At 40.9% G+C, this 20,517-nt stretch overlaps 1 protein-coding gene across 3 annotated transcripts in view; it reads left to right on the top strand.

Annotated features, from left to right (window-relative positions):
- Positions 1-1,207: 1,207 nt before the first annotated feature.
- The window catches only part of osbpl5 (oxysterol binding protein-like 5), a 44,702-nt gene continuing 25,392 nt past the window's right edge, over positions 1,208-20,517 (top strand). For 2 of the 3 annotated variants that reach the window (XM_061676674.1, XM_061676672.1), the window contains exons 1-2: positions 1,208-1,384; positions 8,540-8,599. The gene's annotated coding sequence lies outside the window, so the exon portion shown is untranslated. Of the gene's footprint in view, positions 1,385-8,539; positions 8,600-18,628; positions 18,793-20,517 lie in introns of all 3 variants that reach the window. The other variant, XM_061676673.1, reaches the window with a different exon arrangement.

The following is a 20,517-nucleotide window of genomic DNA, read 5'->3' as shown; positions in this document are numbered from 1 at the left end:
TCTTTTGTTCATTTTGACGTTCCCCACACGAATAATTGACGCAAATACGATCTTTTGTTCATTTTGTCTACAGAGAGAGAGAACGAGAACTGTTTATTTCGCTAGCTGTCCATCAATGCCTGACACTCAGATACAAGTGTTTGTATGAGAGGCCGTCTATGAGCGGGTTTGAGTCGTGTGTATGCGAGGGTTTGAGAAGTGTTTATGACAGCAAGACTTCCACTCGTGCGTATGAGAGGATTTGACTCGTGTTTATGAGAGCGTTTCAGTAGCTTGTGCGTGAACGCATTTGAGCAGTAAGTGTGAGAGCTAATCCTGAATAATGACGCTAACGGCCCCTCATAGAGTCTTGCCCTGTAACACTTGTAACACCCGTGTCTCGGACTCTGGATTCTGGAATAGGCTTCATTGTCGTTTTTCCGTTGAGATCGGTCGAGACCAGCACTCATCTGCCATTCTTCAACTTCGATCAAGAGATAATTAGGAGAAGCACTTGGTAAAACAACAAATAGCTTCAGTTCATGTGTTACTATAGGCCTTCCACCACCTCGCAATGACTGAAACCTTTGCGGTGTTGTGACGCCCACCCTTTTATTACGAGGGCTGTACGGTGAGTGACTGTCAAGCACGTTTGCCGCAGTTTGCGGGTTCAAATCCGGCCTCGCCTGTGTGGAGTTTGCATGTTCTCCCCGTGCCTGCGTGGGTTTTCTCCCGGTACTCCGGTTTCCTCCCACATCCCCGAAACATGCGTGCTAGGTTAATTGAAGACTCTAAATTTCCTGTATTGTGAGTGCAAATGGTTGTTTGTTTCTATGTGCCCTGCGATTGGTCGGCGACCAGTTCAGGGCCTTTCGCCCCGGAGTTGAGCTGGGATAGACTCCAGCATGCCCGCGACCCTAGTGCGGACAAGTGGAACTGAAAATGGATGCTTAGATGTTGTTTAACCTTGTTCAACCTTGTCATGCTTAAAAATAGAATTTGATGGTCTTGCTTTTGATTTGGTCTCGACACCCAAAAGTCTTGGTCTGGCCTCGGGCAAGTCTCGGTTTAGTGTGGTCTTGAACGCAACACGACTACAGTCTGTATGTGGTATGATTCTATAATTGAGTCCAATAAAAAGGTTTGTTCTGGGCTGTACATACGTTGTACGCCGCTCGTGCAGCAGGGGGCGCCACTGCTCCCCCGCTGCGGCCGCAGTGGTCTCCGACAGCCCTCGTCTCGGCTCTGTCTACGTTGAGACGGAGCAACTTCTCCGGAACACAACAGTCCTCCAGTCTCGCAGCGCAGCGACCCTCCTCTCTCCTCGCTCCTTGTGGGTATGACGCCGAACGGAGACGGGAGCTTGGAAACGAGCGCATGAACACCGAAACCCGGTCGCCACAGAGTAAGTTTGCATTTTTGGGGAGGCTTCCTCGCTACATGACGTCGGTTGAGATAACTTGCTATTTTTAGCTCACGTTACTTGTAGTATTTCTCCGGAATAATGTGCGTTTGCTGCTCTTATTCCGTCCCGTACTTGCGAAAATTGCACCGAGTGGCGAGTCCACGACATGATCTAGATTCTGTCCTTTGAAGCGACGGTTATTTCGAAGTGCGTAACGGTTCGCCGTTTGGAGGAATTCGCCCACTTTTGTCTGTTGTGAGGCAGGGCAGAGGCTAACGTGTCTAGCTTAGCGTTAGCCACACGAGCCACGTTAGCGAATTAGCCCAGCCTTCTGACCGAGGTTCTTGTTTTGTTTTGTTTTGTTTGTTTTTTTTTTTTTTTTAATTGTATTGATTTTGCTCCATTCGTCAACAACCGACACTGGCCATTGATCCGTGGAAAGCAATGCCCATCTCGGTTTGATCGCTTGACCCACTGATGGCGTCTCCATCTGAGCAACGCGAAGCCCCCATCAAGGCACATGTGACACGCCAGCCTCGAGATAAACAGCGAGGATGAATGCGCATCGGATGTTCGCCCTTCAACGCGATGCGCCAATGTCATGTGACAAATGAAGTGGCGTGCCATGGCGAGGGATCCCAAAGATCACGGAGTGACTGGGAGACATTAAAATTGTGGAACGTCGTGTAGGCGTTGTCATGTTCTCATTGGGGGTGGGGGGGGGTTGACCGAATACAAGCGGATTCTCAATGGCAAATGCTTGTCTGCGGTGTCCCCCTTCCCTCTGTTGACATCAAGGCCAGTGTCTTTACAGTGTTACAGTATTTGTGTCAACTTTTCTTTTTCTTCAAATCTGCCATAGCCTTCTTTGCAGATGTTCACAATATGATCCGATTGTTTTGGCACCCATCGCCACATTGAGGTCTTTGAAATGTTGTTCAAGAAGAAGAAGAAAAAAACCCATTCAGCACGAGCGCTGCTCTGCCTCGGGTGTTGACACAGATAAGAAGCTCGTCATATCGAAATCGGGGACTTCGCTTGAAATGAGAATAACACTTAAGTTCAAAAGTCTGGAGAATATGTCACTAAAACTCATCTCAAAAAAGGACATGGTAAAATGATTGATCGTTCGGAATTTGCTTAGTTGTGTCTTGAAGCAATTGAGGAAGTGCTGTTGATTTAGCCTGTTTGTCGAAAGAAAGACAACATGATATGAACTATTGGATGCTCAGCGGCAACGACGTAGACGTTCGCTGTGCAAGTCCTCCGGGCGCTTATTCTGCTCGTTACTGCGTGGCCTTGAAAGAGGAGTTCAGAGCAGGCAAAGAAAGATTTGCACATTCCTGCAAAATACTATTAAAAAAACAGTTACCCAATTATAATCGATGTTGATCAAGGACATGTAAGAAAATGTCCATCTCTCGTATCAAAGCCTTAATGGCATGTGTACACGATTTGACTCAATCCTGTTTGTTATCCAGAGTGAGTAAGGCTTAATGACGAGTGGTGGATGTGTAATAATCTACTATTGAATGACCGTGTCATGACACCCTGCAAAAATAGAATGCCTTTGTGATTAGTAATACTGACAGGCCAACGGAAGTAGGTCAAGCGATCAATAAAAATCCACTCTGCTTACATCTGTGTGGCTTTATACACTGAACATCTAATGTCCTTTTGATGAATGCGAAATCCTCCATTAACAACAAAATAGTCCATGCAATGTTTTTTTTTTTCCCATGATAGCTTTAGTAATGATTAACATCTCCCGACGTTGATCTGTTAATGCCAACGTCTGCTCGTGACGTGTGACGCGCTACCTTGCTCAGGCGGGGATTTTTAATGGTGTTGCTCCCTAAGCCTATCAACTAGAACTCTGGCTCTGCTTGGCCGGAGGAGGATAAACGAGGAGAGAGCGATGGAGGAGAATGATGGCTGCTGAGAATTCAAAGCTCTGTTTGAGTCGCGTTCCGTGGGTGATTTGTGCTGTGTTTTAATCACTCCTCCTCCGAGCAGCAAGGCACGACAGATGTCCCAGCTCCCATGCTGTGCAGTGGTAAATACTTAAAAGATGTTCAAGCAGACACTTAAGACCTGACCTCTACACCCTTGTCCCTGCTCTGAAACCTGCTGGGACTTGTGTTGCCGTCCTTGACACCCCCCGCAATACTATTTCAACAGACTGTGCACTATAGGCCTACAGTGGAACCTTAAAGTTCCTGTAAGGTGAAAATAAACATGTCTTCTTAATTTGACTACCACAGGGAACAGTTGTTTAAAAACCCTACAAATTGGAATGATTAGAAAAATTGCCAAGTATATGAAATGAAGCTTTAAAATGTTGACAAATGAAGCGTTGCCGGGCTTTTCTCTGCCACAGCAACGAGGCGCTCTATCAAGAAGCCACGTCAGCCTGGGGACCCCTGTCCGCATGTTGGCTGTCATGTCAGACTTTTTGTTTTCCCTTGCTCTTCCGCCTTAACTTGTCACGGCCTACAACGAGGCATTCTAAAGCAGCCACGTTCACGCACTCGCAGCCGACAACAAGGTGCTCTAAACTAGTGCTCGCTCCAGCCCAAAGCACCGGTCCACCGGCTGGGTCAAGTCAGACCCCCCCCCTCCCTATCTCTCACTTCTGGCTTACTCTGCGCAATGTATGCGCACTCAAGGCCGACAACGAGGCCTAAAGCAACCCCGGCAGTTGAATATCTGGATGGATGCATTTTCGGGGTGTAGGCAGAGCTAGCGAACTGCTCATCGTTATTGTGTCGCATAATCGCTGAAGTGTACAAAGGCCCTCAAGTTCTTATATAGTGGGGGATGGGCGACTCTGGCCGGACGCCAAGTACGCCACTGGGCGCCGTTTTAGCCATTACCGAAACAAAATAAGGAAAATTGAAATGGTGAAAAATGAGTTTCATGCTTTATCTTCACAATTGAGTACTACATACAGTAGTTTATAATGGATTTAGAAACACATCACTGAATCATATGGTCTTTAAAGGTTGAACATAGTCCGTTCATGGATGTTGACTCACCAGTGTTTTGCTCAGATTGAAGCAATTTTACCAGATTATCTGTTCTGCGATCAAACTGACACATTTATAACACCCATATTAACTGTACAGGCAGTATTTTATTTTTGCGTACTGACCAGTTGTATATAGTCCAGCATGTACACAACCTTCGCCCAAAGTCATGCTGGGATGGGCTCCAGCTTGCCCGTAATAATGAGGGCTATAGAAAATGGATCTTAACAATTGATAAGTTTCGCTTCCATATCCTTCCAATTATCTGCGCTGTGTGACCTGTGCTTGTTGCCACGTGACCTTGAAAAATACTGTTTTATTTTAAGAGACATAAAGCCCAAAACATAAAATGTAACGTTCGTTGAAGGTACTTTTTTTCTGAGTTATCATATGTGGTTGACTCACCACTATTTTGCTCAGATTGAAGCAATTTTACCAGATTCTGTTCTGCGATCAAACTGACACATTTATAACACCCATATTAACTGTACAGGCAGTATTTTATTTTTGCATACTGACCAGTTATATATAGTCCTGCGTGTACACAACCTTCGCCCAAAGTCAGCTGGGATGGGCTCCAGTTTGCCCGTGCCCATGGTGAGAATGAGGGCTATAGAAAATGGATGGATGGAATCTTAACAATTGATAAGCTTCGCTTCCATATCCTTCCAATTGTCTGCGCTGTGTTACCTGTGCTTGTTGCCATGTGACCTTGAAAAATACTCATTTATTTTAAGAGACAAATAGCCCAAAACATAAAGTGTAACGTTCGTTTAAGGTACTTTTTTTCCTGAGTTATCAGATATGGTTGGTTACAAAAAAAACCTGTTTGAAAATCCACAAAATCGTATGACACATTTGCAGTACGAAAGAAAATACATAATTTACCCCTCTTCTCATCCTTTGACGGTTTTACGAGTGTCTTCCAACCGTTTGTGATAATCTGTTGCCGTAGCGTAACACTGCAACTGCAGTTAAAAAAAAAAAAAAAAAAACACCCAACTAACACAACAATGGCCAGATAACAATTTTCATGACATCCAAGGTTTTAAAACTGGCGGTCGCCCGAAAGCGGGCGAAGGGGCTTGACCGCCTTCCAAATTTATGAGTAGTAAGTCTTCTGCATGCATAGGACGGCAGGTTATTTTTTGTTTTGTTTTTGTTTTGCTTTGCATCCACTTCAAGAGGCTATCTTGATAATAAGGGGATTGCCGTTAGCTCTCAAAGTACAAAGTAGCATTCTTTGACAGTCTGCTTTGCCAAGAAAGTTGTATCATTTTACGAAACACTTTGTTAATTGCACTTGAATGCTTCCGCTGCAAAAAAAGCGCCATCAAATCCTCTGCTCTTTAAACTTTTACTTTGATTCTCATTTTGCTTTAACAGTGGGTGCACTCAAGGGTCGTTTGTGGCTCAGTGATGTTCCTCAGAGAAATAATTGTTTTCCCCTCATGAGCGTATGCGAAATATGGGCTGACGCTGCTCCGTCTTAGATGTGTCTCACTGCCCCCAGAGAGTAAATACTCTTTTAGCTATCTATGTTGTGGTAAAATTCCTGTTGCTCCTTTGGCTCGTAAAGTATTGACTTAAAGCGACTCAACAGCTGTATGTTGTTCATACAAAAAAAAGTACCTCTCTTTCAAATGTCAGTTTTCCCACAGAAAAGTCAATAAATAAAATATATATATTTCACAAATTCTGCCAGGGTATGTACATTTATGAGCACAACTGCACATATGCAGTCATACGTACCCCTGCCCTATAGGATTAAAGTGTAGGCTACACCTTTTTCATAACGTCTAGGTGGTAATGAAAGTGATACAGCTTTTTCCTTGCCTCTAGATGGCAGCATACATTTATAATATGTGAAAGTTTTTTTCACTTTCCCCTATACCTATGTATAATGCACACTATTGACTTGACAAATTTTTTTGGGGGGGAAATTTGTATTATACTCGACAAATTACGGTACGTTCTTTTAAGGATTGCTTGAGGTATGATCACGTACTTTTAATACGATACGGCTCGCAAACAGGCAACAAAACGTGATGTGGCATAGCAAGCTAGTGCTAGCACTAACGGCTGTACGTAAACATGGTGGCGTTATGTCGAATTTGCGTTTCGGTGTGTGTGAAGTAATTTAATTACAATAAAGTATTTCATTTACAGTAACAAAAATCTATTTGAAGCTGTCTGGCCCTTTGTGAAAAGGTAATTGCCCCCTTGTTAAATCCATCCATCCAGCCATTTTCTTTACCGCTTATCCTCACCAGGGTAGCGGGCTGCAGGAGCCTATCCCAGCTATATTCAGCCAGGAGGCGGGGTACACCCTGAACCGGTCGCCAGCCAGCAAGGAACTCTTTATTGATGTTATTGGTTTGCACGCACGCAGGCATTCACGTGTGCACATACACACACACGCGCGCGTACGGACACGCATGCACACACACACACATTCACACTCAGGATGCGCAAATAACCTGGTGACCCTTGAGGTTTGTTCCTAGGCTGCAGGGTTGGGTGGCATGTGTATTTTTAGACCGGTTTTAATGTCATTATTTAACCAGTTATTCTTTCACAGTACATTTTTATGTCTTGAGAGAGACTGCTCACCAGTTTGCACGTTTTGTCATCAATAGTCACGTCTCACCGATCTCAGGAGCAATTTAAATAGCCATTTAGTCTCCTTAAATAAAAAGAAGAGAGTTTTTCTTTTGTAGGTGTTGTAGCTGCAGTTGCACTATTAAACGAGGAGGAAAAGGTTGTTAAGGTTTCCTCAGATTCTGCTCATATGAAAAGTGCTTATCAAGAGTATTGAAATTACAGATGAGAATGAGTTAAAATTTTAACAGACACATTACTTACCTATATATGTGTGTGTGTATGTATATGTGTGTGTGTGTATATATATATATATATATATATATATATATATATATATATATATATGTATGTATATCCATACATGTATGTATGTGTGTGTGTATATATATATATATATATATATATATATATATATATATATATATATACACACACACACACATACATGTACATATATATGTATGTACATGTATGGATATGTATGTATATATATATATGTATGTATGTATGTACATATGTACATATATCTGTGTGTGCATATGTATGTACATGTGTGTGTGTGTGTATATATATATATATATATATATATATATACACACATATGTATATATATATATGTGTGTGTGTGTATATATATATATATATATATATATATAGAGAGAGAGAGAGAGATAGAGAGATATAGATATAGAGACTTCAGAGTCTTCCAGATTGGTTAATTAGTTAAAATTAAAAAAATAAATAAAAATCTCTGTGGGGGCCCGTGAGTAAACCCACCCAGGCACGGGGAGAACATGCCACCTCCGATTAGATGAGAACCCCGGTCCCCAGAACTGTGAGGCAGATGTGCTAACCAGTTGGCTTCCGTGCTGACCATTATTTTTCAAATTAAATATATTTTTTTTTAAATTACAGGCTGTACAAGGAATGTTTTGTTATTATGGCTTGACATTGAGAACAAAATGCAATTAGAGGATCTGTTGCACAGAATGTTCTGCCACTAAGAAGGCAACAAATTTAGTTCTTGCAAGAAAATCAGCAGCTTTGGAAAATGATTGCAGACTACCAGTATGAATGACGCTACTGCTTCGTGTGGTTCAGTGGAAAAAGGCAGCATTGGACTCACTTGACCTCCACCCAATTGTGTGTTTAGTAAAACCTTGAATGTGATAAGTACATATTTGTATACTGTTTATTGTTAATGAAGTAAAGACATTGTGAATACCGTTGCTGTCCGTTGGACTGTTTCCCTCAATCGCCTTTCTTCAATGGAGCTAGTCAACCATTGTACATGTTCTTCTTTATTTGCAGCTTTACAGAGTTACTAGTTGACTACCAGTGGTGTGTGTACAGTTGGCAAATAGTCTCAGAAAGGCACCTCCCCTAGGATTGAGCCTGGAGCTGGGAGGGGTGTGGCTCCACCTTTCTTAGCGAGGAGCATCGAAAGGAATAGCCGAGGATGTAATGTGCTTAGTAGTTTGAGTCTTAAGTGACATCTTTTTGTATTTGTGCATCCCTACAGGTGAGACAGGCGGCTTTGACAAAGGCCTCTGGATGCGGTGTGCCGCAATTCAGTCGAAAGGTAAGATGAGCTCTCCCCTTACTTGACCTTCATTTTCATACCGTAATAATGAATGAACTCAGATAAATTAACAGCTGTTACGATTTATCCGCTGTGGAAATTACTGCTACTTTCTGTTCGTTCCACTTTATCTTTTGCCTTGTAATTTTGTATTAAGAAGGCATTTGCTGACTGAAGCTCATTTGTCACTGTGTTGATGTTTTACTTAAAGTACATTTCTATGATTTGGTCATGGTCAATTGAGTGAAACTAACTCTTATTAAAAAAAATAATATCCTCCTGTTACTGTACATTACCTTTGGTATTAAAATATTCTCTGTCATTCCATTTCCCTGAAACTCTGGTTGATTGATATTTTAAATTAAACATGTAAGAGTATTGCTGTTCTCACACTGTGATCTTGGTATTTAAATTTTTTGGGCCTTTTTACATTTTCTCTATTCATGCGCTTTATGTTTTGATATTTTTATCGCTGATGCATTTTTTTGGGTATATTTGATGAGTCTGTGTTAGTTGCTGTGTACCCCAATTTTGGGGTGGTTTGGGTTTTGTTTTGTTTGCTATATTTCATGTTCTGCTTTCCAGATGGAAATTAGCTTTCTGCTAAATCTGGTGCAAGCATCTTTTCATGTCTATTGATAGAGATGAATGTACACATTGTCCATAAACTAAATAACTAAATGAACTCTAAAGATTTCAGCATTTCCAGGTAAAAAAAAAAAAAAAAACATTCAATGCTGATACAGGGTTGATGTTTGTGATGGTTTGAAGAATTATTTCACACAATTAAGAACTGTTGTGTGCTTTATTATTTGGAATCGGAAGGCGGGAAATGTTTGGTTTTGCACAAAGATTACTGACGAGACAGAGAAATGAGATGAGATATTTGTCAAAGATGAAGATGAAGTTAACTGAGAGTCCTTGTTCATCTTGCATATCGTTAGAAAGTGTAATGACTAGGTACTGCTTCTTTTTCAGCCACCTATCTTTAGAAGAGTGTGTATGTTGGCGTCTTCTGACAGGATAATTGCACTGTGCACCATCTATATTTATGTTCGACAGGAGTCAGTTGAGTGTTGCCTGACCGTTATTTAAAGAATATGGCTCCTTCCTTTTAGTTTGTTTTTTGGCATCCACTTTGATTTTACTACTTTTCGTGCGCTTTTGGTGTGACTGTGATGACTGCAGTCAAGCAATTTTTTCCATACAGAAATGACGAGATGACCATTATGGAGTACAGCCATGACTGACAACCAGTCCAGGTTAATAGCCTCCAGCTCACCCGCGACCTTAGTGATGGGGATAAGCAATTATAGAAGATGGATGGATGGAGTACAGTGGTCACAGTACCAAATAACACCAATATCATATAACAGATTAGTTAGGCAAGTTATTAAGTTAGGTGTACATAAGTGTAACTTGGCTCTGATGATCTCTGCACAGGTTGCACTTTGCCCTCGAATTAAAACCTTCACATTGCCGCCTTGGGGCATTATTGGTGTCCTTACCCAGTATTTACTAGACGTGCCAGCTCCCTGCAACCCTTCACAGGAGAAACAATCTAAAATAATGGTTGGGTTTCAAGGCTGTGTTCATAGGGCTTCCTTTCCAGTGAAAGAATACCGTGTCCTTATTAAAGAGACTGTGTCACCTGTCAGTCGATTGGTTCATTGGCTACCATACTGGTGTATACTGGTGTGTGTGTGTGCGTGTGTATGTATGTGTGTGTGTGTGTGTGTGTGTGTGTGTGTGTATATCTCTCTCTCTCTCTCTCTCTCTCTCTCTCTCTCTCTCTCTCTCTCTCTCTCTCTCTCTCTCTCTCTCTCACATGTGCCTTCAGGGAGGGGCATACCAGCTGCAGCAGGGTAGAAGTGGTAAAGATTTACCATACTTATGGTTCGTTACAGTCCTATAGAACAAAGGTGGTCCTTTTTCAAGTTCAGTTTTGGTTCGTAGGCAATCTTTTCATTCAAATCCCTTAAATATACCTTCACTATTGGCAAGACCCAGAATAGAACATTACCACATACAGTATCCACCCACAGAGCACCACAAATTATCCAGTGTCTCTTCTTTTCTCTAACAGTTTACTTCCATTCTTTTTCGGTTTTCTTTTTTTTTTTTGCAGAGGAAATTAGTTTTACATAAGTCTAATTGAAACACCCTGTATAGATGCCAATTTTGTGTATTAATCTAGTAGTTGAATACAACTGGGATTTCTCTTCTTTTCTCTTGATGATGTTTTCTTCAGTTAGTGGTCGGGGTGTCTTTATTAATGCAATTTGAGCACTAGGAGACACAAATGCATTTTTATTATAATAGTAATGATAATTATTACATTTTTACTGTCTCCCATCACTTCGTTCACTCATTAAAAGGTAGATCTTTTTTTTTTTTTTTTTTTTTTTTTTTTTTAAAATCATTCTTCACTGCTTGCATCAGCATGTTTTCTTTAGACACCAGTGTACGACATCTTTACAAATGCCATATCTGCCCTGCAGGTCTACAGTGACATATGGTGGTGTCAGTCATAGTAACGGAAATTATCAGGGGGAAAAGGAGGCACCTATTTGAGGTGCACCATGTATCTTTGCAAAAGGTCAATGACCTAGCAATTACCCTCATCTGGATTTACTAGGTCCTGGTGTATTTAATTGTAGCCACCACAAAGCGATGGGACAGGAGGATATGACCATTTGTGTGTCTCAGATTGTTCTATTAAATAACACTAAACTTAAATATTCGGATTGAAATTAGGTTAATGCTTTGCACACTTCAATGTTTTGTAGCTGCACACTGTTAGATTAGGGAATACACCTCAATAAAATCATAGTTTATGGGTATTTCTAAATAGGCACTACATTAATGTGCAAAAGTCTTAGGCCACCACTAGTTTTGTTTTTATGTGCCTATTTTACAATAGTCAGCATGACTTGTAAAGCAGGAACCAAAAAAACAAAGCAGGTGTGCACACACAGATATACAATATTTTGCAGAGGAATGGTGCGTGAAGGAACAACCGTTTACATTTCAACAACCAATTATATTTATTTCATCCCTTTTGGTGATGGGTTAGGGTTCTTGAGAAGAGTGCATTTTTATTTTTTCTACCCTGTGAGTTGTTAGTCAATATAATACCTTTGGAATTGTCGAACCCCCGGAATCATATTGGCACCTTTCGTCTGTTGTTCCCCATCTTTCATTAACCAGGCAATAACCTGCTAACTAACTGATGCCCAAGCCCAAATGCAAAGCTCTATGAATTGTTTTCAAATGTATTAAAGGTTCATCCTTGGTGGAGGTCTGGGCTCCACTTAGTGGCATTGTACCTTTCATGATCATTATGGCATTGCTAAAACAACAAATGTGATGGTGGCCCACGTCGTTATGTGTGAGATTATTCTTTCGTAGAGCAGAAAGTACAGGTAAGTGAATCAGCTCATTTCTGTACGCCTGCATGCCTACGCCACTATTGAACATTGCAAGGTAGAATTCTGAATGCACATACTGTACTTGACGGCAGCCCTATTGGGTTTATATGTAGGTCACACTGTCATCCATTGGCCATGTCACTATTTAAGACTGGGGTTAACAGGGTTGGGGGTCTGAAAAGTGGGTAGAGCGGTGGGAGGATGCACAGATTTAATCTGTACCATCCCATTAGGAACAGATGCCTTTCAGTGCTGCTGTGCTCGCACACTTACATATGATCTTAGACCTACTGAGTGAAATTATGTGCGCCCAGCTGAGTTTAGCCCCTGTCACACCATCTTCTTTGGACAAATATCTTGAGCCTCTTATAGCCCTTACTACTCCCACTATTGGGCTACTAAGGTACTAAAAACTTAATCATTGATCTAAATGCCAAGGAGCATCTCATTTAAGATAACATATTGAACCAATCCGATGAATGAATTAATTTTCATTCAGGTAATTCCAAAGGGTTCACATACTTTTTTCTTGCAAATGTAGCTGTTGAATTTTGAGTTATACAGTTTTAAAGACATCACTTGAATCAGACAACTATGTTCAAGTATAAAATATAACTCTTGAGGACTCTTTTTGGAACTGTTTAACCTGCCCACAAAGAATGTTGTATATTGAAAGTTTTTTTTACCTTGCAAATTACCATTAGCTGTTGCACAGACTGTATACATCCACCTATACCTCATAACTACAAATAATTATTTTATACTGCTTATCCCGTGCAAAAGCTTTAGTAGCTGGAGCCAATCCCAGCTTGATACGGGTGCAAGGATACAACTGCTGATGGAGAGAAATTGATTTGCAGAGAAACACCTCATAAATTTTGGCCTTGCATCAGATTTTTTAGATTACATGAATCAGCAAGACTAAAAGCAAAAAGGTCGGTAAGCAGCGAGAGGCTACTTGCTGAATATACCCGTGCTTCTAGGCTTCACTGATGAAAAGAATTGTCATAGTTGAGAAAATCCTTTTATTTTGCAAACTGCAATGGCAGCATTCAAAGCCTGTTCTACAAGTATCTGTGTGTGTTTGTGGCAATATTCTACTTAATATTGAGACGTGAAGAAACTGCACTAGGAAGTTTTAGAATGGAACCTGGCAGCATCACACCACAGCAACAAAGCTGAGCTTTGAGAACATAGTAATGTGCAGTGAAAAGATTTTTATTGACACTATAAAAAAGATGAACTTCTCATACTGTGATCCTTACTTGGGAAACAATATCTTCAGCATAGCGATTGGGATAATGAATTATTTAGTTTGAATGTGTGGAATGTTCTTGACCCAACATTTTTATCAAGGTCATGTCATGTCAGTTACCGTCTTGTGGCAAGAGAGGCATCATGGATTTCATTAATTGGAAGCAAGAAACTAGCAGATTCCACAATTTGTTTGCTCCCTAACCAGGACATACATTTATAGAGAGTCATTGGTGGTGCCTTGAGATACAAGTGACCCGCCCTAAGAGTTTTTGGAGATACGAGCTGTCAATCAGACGACTTCCAGCTTTGACTTGCGAGGCCAACCTTGAGCTACGAGTGCTGTGTGGCGGCAAGTGACTCCACTCACTTCACAAAAAGTAGCAGTTTGGCTGATAGAATTAGTAAATAATAAATCTTGCAAAAAGTAGATTAAAGCTGTTAATTGCCACTACCAGTTGGAATTTAATGTCAAACTAACCATAAAACAAAGAGAAATACACGTTATGTATTTGAAACAACCAAATTCCGTCAAGCATACAATGGTAAACGCCACAGCCACACGGGCTAGCAGTTAGCATGCAGTACGCTGCATTCTGAGTATTCAGAAGATGCAAGCCAGTCACACTAATGGAACGTGGAGGTTTACACAACAGCAGAGGCTTCAAGACGCATAACATTATTAAAGAAGAGCTGCAGGTTATGTGGGTGTGCAAATGTTATTAAATGTTCTTCTTAAAAGTAAAACAGAAGTTTGTGGAATGTATCCACTACTGAAAGACAGCCAACTGCAAGGAGCACATGAGGGAGGGAGGGAGGGAGGGGGGAGAGAGAGAGAGAGAGAGAGAGAGAGAAAGAGAGAGAGAGAGAGAGAGAGAGAGAGAGAGAGAGAGAGAGAGAGAGACTTTAAAGCAGTTACCTTGGGGCTGCTGAAGGCAAAGTCTGGCTGAGGCTGGGCCGCAACCTCTGCGCACATGCACGCGCGCAATTTAAATTAGAAATAAATAAATAAATCCCATCTTCTCAAACGTTTTTTTTATTTTTTAACACAAAATAAGATAAACAAGGACACTGACCAGACTAGATCCACGCGAGGCCACGTCACGCCACGCCACAACCAGACCGAACGCGCCACAACTCCCATCCACTGCCATGCCATCCAAGCGCCTTTTCTTTTTTCCCCATTTAACACGGGAGTGGATGGGGGCCTGGACGCGCGGTGCGCTCAGCCCCACCCCCACAGAGATCCGACCGGACTCACACCGCAGACCACACCAACGAGTTCCCCACCCTTCTTTTATCTCGCCGCCCATGCATCACTTTGATTTATTCTGAGAGAGACATAACCTATATACGTCATATAATGTTACGCTGGGCAGCAACTTAAAATACTTTTTTTTGGACGTGTTGTGAACACATTGCGCTGGGACGAATGTCCGCATTTGCCTAGCTAGGCACAGAAGAAAAGTCTCCACGGAAACGCCGCTGTAACTTTCACTCATTGAAAAATGTTTCTCTGCTTGCATCAAGCCCGGTCGATGTCACGCCCCCGAGGGCCATATACCCCACCGTGATTGGTAGGTTGGTCAGCTCCGCACACAACACTGTAAAAGTGTCATAAAACTCGAGGGCCGCACGAACATGAAACTTTCATATTAAGGTGGGGGCCACAAAATATCGTCTCGCCGGCCGCCAGTTTGAGACCCCTACTTTAAAGGCACAGCAGGTGAATGGACAACATTGTGTGTGCGTGCGTGCGCGCGCGCGTGTGAGAGCTTTGGCTTGATTACACTTATATTAGTAACATGACAAGTAGCTGCCATCTTTGTGGAATTTTCTAAAAAAAAGCATGGAGTGACCACTTCAAATGCCTCTAAAATCCTACATAAATTCAGGAGGAAAAAAAGCTTGCGGAAGCCCACACTACTGATTCTACTGCCCACACTGGTCTTCTCACCAACAATGTTCCATTTGCGCTACGTTAAGTCGAGTTTTTAGGGCAAATGAGGCCTTTAGAAACGTCACGGTAATTTTGTCCTGTACAAGCGAACGTCACGGTCATTTTGGCCTGTACAAGCGATTGTTGGATAGTTTTAACTGAAACTTGTCAACCGATTGGAGAAGAGGTTCCTCTTGTAGCAGACAAAATGAAACGGACTGTCGTTTTTTACAAATCTTGTCACGTTGCTACTTACATCTCTTCTATTGTTAAATACAATATTTTACAATATACTGCTACGCTGCTACTTTTCCTTATTAAAAACGTAAAAATAAATCAATAAAAACGTGGCTTTTGTACGGGACCGAAATGGATTAATTGCATTTCCATTTTAAATTTAGTATTTTTTTTAAATGGGGAATATGTTTTGAAATTTGATACAAGAGCATGGTCACGGAACGAATTAAACTTGTATATCAAGGCCAGTGATGCTGGTGACTCGTAGTAACGTGTTATTCCAAAATACTGCCATTTTGAGTTACAAGCAAAATAATGCGTTACTTTTCCCAGGACTACAGTTACATGCAGAGAACAAATTTCGTGTGCATGCATGCATGTTCATGACAATAAAAGGTGATTCTATTCTATTCTATTCTATTCTTCAAACAGACGACAGTTACTTTTGCATCATCAATGTCTCTCACCAAGTACTAATTTGTAGCTGTTAAGTCGAACAAAGAGCAGTGCAGATGTGCAGTAGCATTTAACCGAGACCGCTCTTTTTTTCAACAAATTTAAAGAAAGGGATAGGGAAGTAATTATTTATTACACAATGCACAGTGACGGTGCAGTACCATATAAATGCACAATTGCACTCTTGTCACACTATTTTTGTTATTTTCCTTAGTAAAAAGTGTATTTGATTGTTGTTACTTTTTTTTATTTACATATTAAGAATACAGTTTTACTGGCGTGTTAAACGCGCGATGCATTGTGGGTTAATTATTCATACCAAAGTGCACGGTCATAAATCAGTCATGGAGGGTAAGGACTGACTCACTGAAGGACTTAAAATACTTAGCTTAAATAATATTTACAATGAAAAGTGAGAGCTTTCAACTTCGCCTGGAGTCCGGACTGTAAGCTGGTTTAATGCGCTGTGGCAACACTGCTCAAGGCACCACTCTATATGTAAATGGGATATGATTTATTCTAGTCAGCATCATAAATCACCAGTCAAACTATCAGAAAGATACACACAAAAAGAACAAATGACTGAGTGAAAAGCATACATGCAAATCAGAACTCAAAATAGGAAGTTTACGTGAATCGTATAGATCTGATGAGTTTTTCTGGGTGGGTGGGGGTTCGCTGTCGTCAGCGGCTGTGTCGTACTCCTTGAACGCTCGCAGCTAGATCCATTCCACACATCCACCATCCACACACAGATGTAATTTCTGAATATTACTCCGTGGGGAACTAATATCCAAGTGCATCGGCCTGAGGTTCCGCCTGTGTGCTCGGGACCTGCTTTGGATAAGTCACAGCAGTTGACAAGACCAGAAGAAACACTTCCGCGCTTCTGCTGTTAAAAAGTTACAGTACTTTTATTTCATTACAATGATCTAAATGTCGCTCGCTACTTTTATTTATCAATTATTGCTTATGTATCAACTATTTCGTGCGCGAGAATACGACTTCCGCATTGAGCGCTGTTTGTTGCAATCCAATTTAAGCGCTAATGACGTTTAAGTGTAGTTCACCAATCAAAACAACACAAGAAAGTCACATGACCTCACACAACGTCTTCTATTGGGCTTCCCGGCCATAGGTATTAACACTAGATAAGCCAGCTCGACTGATCGTAGTGCCTGCATGACCACCATGTTGGGAAGGTCGTCGTTACCATGAAGGCAACGGCACGCAACTCGTCGTGTTTACATTTAGACGAACGAAAACAATGCGTTGCATGTATTGTAGTATTTGTCTGGCACATAATGTCCAGAATCCAGAATTTCAGTCCTTTAATGGAAATGTAAACAGATGTTTCTGTTTTGTTTACATTTTTGTGTCAGTCAGTAACACATAGAAAGACCAACTATGAAACATATCAAGTTGTAACATGTTGAGATGTTGTTACCTTACAGAGTGCACATAGGGTGCGTTCACACTGCATGTCAGTTCAGATTTAGTTTTTATTTATTTTTCTGCCCGTATGTACCATGTATCTTTGTCTTTGTTTCCCGTGTCAATGTGAACAGTGAAATTCAGATGATTTATTTTTTTTACCCCCAAATCCAACACAGGCCTCTTTTGTGGATATAAATCGGATATGTATCTGATGCGAGTGCAGTCTGGACACTCAGGTGGTGCTCAGCTGACCTTAAGTGCCGTGAAAAAGTATTGGCCCCCTTTTCAAATTCTTATATTTTTGCATAATTTGCCCACTTTAATCTGTAATATCATCTAACAAACGTACAGTAAATAGAGAAATATAACCCAAGTAAACAGTATAAACACATAAAGACATTAACTTGAAAGCTTGTGTTACCAACAATGATTATTTTCTTACATCCAGAAGGTGTCGGTAATGCGCAACATCAGACTCATTTGTTGAAGCTAACCTGAACTAATACGTGCGATGGAAACGCAAACCACATGGACCACAGGAACATTTTGCTACGAGGAACTCAAAGTTCCTGAGCTGGTTGGTGGTAAAGCACTTCATATGTATGTCAAGGTCAGAGGAAAACAGATTAGAGTTTGATGAAAACATTTGTTATAGAGGGTTTTAATAACAAATGTGTCTTAGATATTAAATTCAATATCCAATGTGACACAAATCTGATCTTTTACTCCACCATTTGCCTGTTATTTTATCTTTCCTCATATTTGTAGTTCACGGTTAATGTTTGACATAAGAATGTGTGGTATTGACTGGGTCGCTGCTGCCGCTGTGCTGTTATCGTTCCACAAGGCGCTCATATCTTTGGGTAAATATTAGCATAAGTACAGGATATGAGTTGGAAAATGTATGTTGCATTAGGATATTTTGAGAAGATTTTCTAATTTTTCTTTTTTTATTTGTGTGTTGTGTTGTCTCCTAACCAAAAATGCTGCACATTTTTCTGGCGGAGCAAACTTCAGCGCAATTCGAAGGATGTAAACCTTTTGTTTATCTGTCGGTGCAGAACTAATTTGGCACCTTTTTTGTTTAACTCTGTAAAAGAACACAGGTTTTTCACAACGCATACGTGCTTTGCATTGCGCCCTTCATATAAATTGAACAGGCAGTGCTAGCTGAGATGAATGTTAGTCTTTCCTTGTGAATATGAGGTCTTGTACGTATGTACCCATACAAATTCTGCATTATTACTTTCTTATATAATTATTTGTTTTGACCAGGGGATGAGAAGATGCCTGAGGACTGGAGGAAAACTGTGCTTGTGCCCACCCTTAAGAATAAGGGTGATGTGGAGAGCTGTGGGAACTATAGAGAAATAAAGTTGATATGCCACACAACGAAGGATTTATGGGAAAGAGTAGTGGAGGCTCAACTCAGGACTGAAGTGAGTAGAGAACCTTTCCAAAAAATTAGAATATCATGAAAAACTTTATTTATTCTCATGATTCCTTTCAAAAAGTTAAAATTTTCATAGATTATAGATTCATGGCCCACAATTTAAACAATTTAAAGTATTTGTTTATTTTTACATAATTTGGGTTTCCAGCTCATAAAAATCAGCAATTCAAAAAATTTGAATACTGTGAAGAAATAAGCCCAAATTTTGCAGGCCATAAATGTTTTAAACTATCACACGCTAATCATATCCTAAACTCAAAAGCACCTGCACAGATTTCCCCAGGTGTCATTAAATTGATTCAGTTTGGTTCAATTGACTCAGTTGGGTTCAATATGGGGAAGATTGCAAACTTGACAACTGGCCAGAAGACCATCATTCATGCACTCCGTATGATGGGTAAGCCACAAAAGTTCACAGCTAAGGAGGCTGGCTCACCACAGAGTGCTGTGTCCAAGCATATCAATGGAAGGACAAAATGTGGCAGGAGAAAATGCATCAGCAAAAGAGACGACCGTGGGCTTCGGTCGATCATCAAACAGAGAAGATTCAAGAATCTAGCAGAGATCCAGAAAGAGTGGAATGAAGCGGGAGTCAGAGCTTCAAAAACCACCGGGAGATGGGCTACAACTGTCTTTTTCCTCGGGTCTAGCCACTTCTAAGCCTGAGCCAATGTAGGAAGCGTCTCAACTGGGCCAAGGAAAAGAAGGACTGGACTGTTAGCTAGTGGTTCAAGGTCCTCTTTTCTGATTAAAGTAAAGTGTGCCTTTCATTCGGGAATCAAGGTCCAAGGGTTTGGAGGAAGACGGGTGAAGAACAGAACCCAAGCTGCTTGAGGTCCAGTGTGAAATATCCAGTCAGTCCGTCATGATTTGGGGTGCAGTGTCCAGGTGTTGGCAAACTCTGCTTTCTTAAATCCAATGTTACTGCAACAGTCTACCAGAATGTTTTATAGGACTTCATGATTCCTTCTGCTGAGGTTGTGTATGGAGATGCAGATTTCACCTTCCAGCAGAACCTGCTTTGATAACCATGCCATCACACTGCTTGGCTGGCCACCCAACTCGCTGGATCTAAACCCCATTGGGAATCTGGTGTATTATCAAGAGGAAAATGAGGGGCACCAGACCCAAAAACAAAGAAGAACTGACAGCAAGCATCAAGGAAATCTGGTCTTCCATAACTCCTTGGCAATGCCAAAGGCTGATTCCTCAATGCCAGTGAGGCAGTGATGAAAGCAAAGGGATTCACAACCAAGTATTGAAGATTAACATAGCGTTTTGAAAGTAACATATTTTGATTGATTTAATGTGACCCTAATTTTTCTCTTTTTTTTCTACAAAAACTGAGAATTAAATGGTGATTTCTTCACAGTATTCTATTTTTTTGAATTTCTGATTTCATGGGTTTTATGAGCCAGCAGCCCATATTATGTAAAAATAAACACATACTTGAAATTGTTTCAATTGTGGGCCCTGAAGCTATAATCTATGAAAGTTTAACTTTTTGAATGGAATTATGTAAATAAATAAACCTTTCCATGATATTCAGATTTCTTTGTAAAGGGTCTGTATTTGGGGGTATCGGTATGGTTTCATGCCTTGAAAGATTACCACATATGCATTCATTGCCTTGAGGGTGTTGATGGAGAAGTACAGAGAAGGTCAGAAGGAGCTACATTGGGTCTTTGTAGATCTAGAGAAAGCCCATGAC

Source organism: Phycodurus eques, chromosome 5 (assembly GCF_024500275.1).
Source record: "Phycodurus eques isolate BA_2022a chromosome 5, UOR_Pequ_1.1, whole genome shotgun sequence".
NCBI classification, from domain to species: domain Eukaryota; kingdom Metazoa; phylum Chordata; class Actinopteri; order Syngnathiformes; family Syngnathidae; genus Phycodurus; species Phycodurus eques.
Note: the sequence above shows the minus strand (reverse complement) of the source record. Positions and strands in the feature narration are given on the sequence as shown.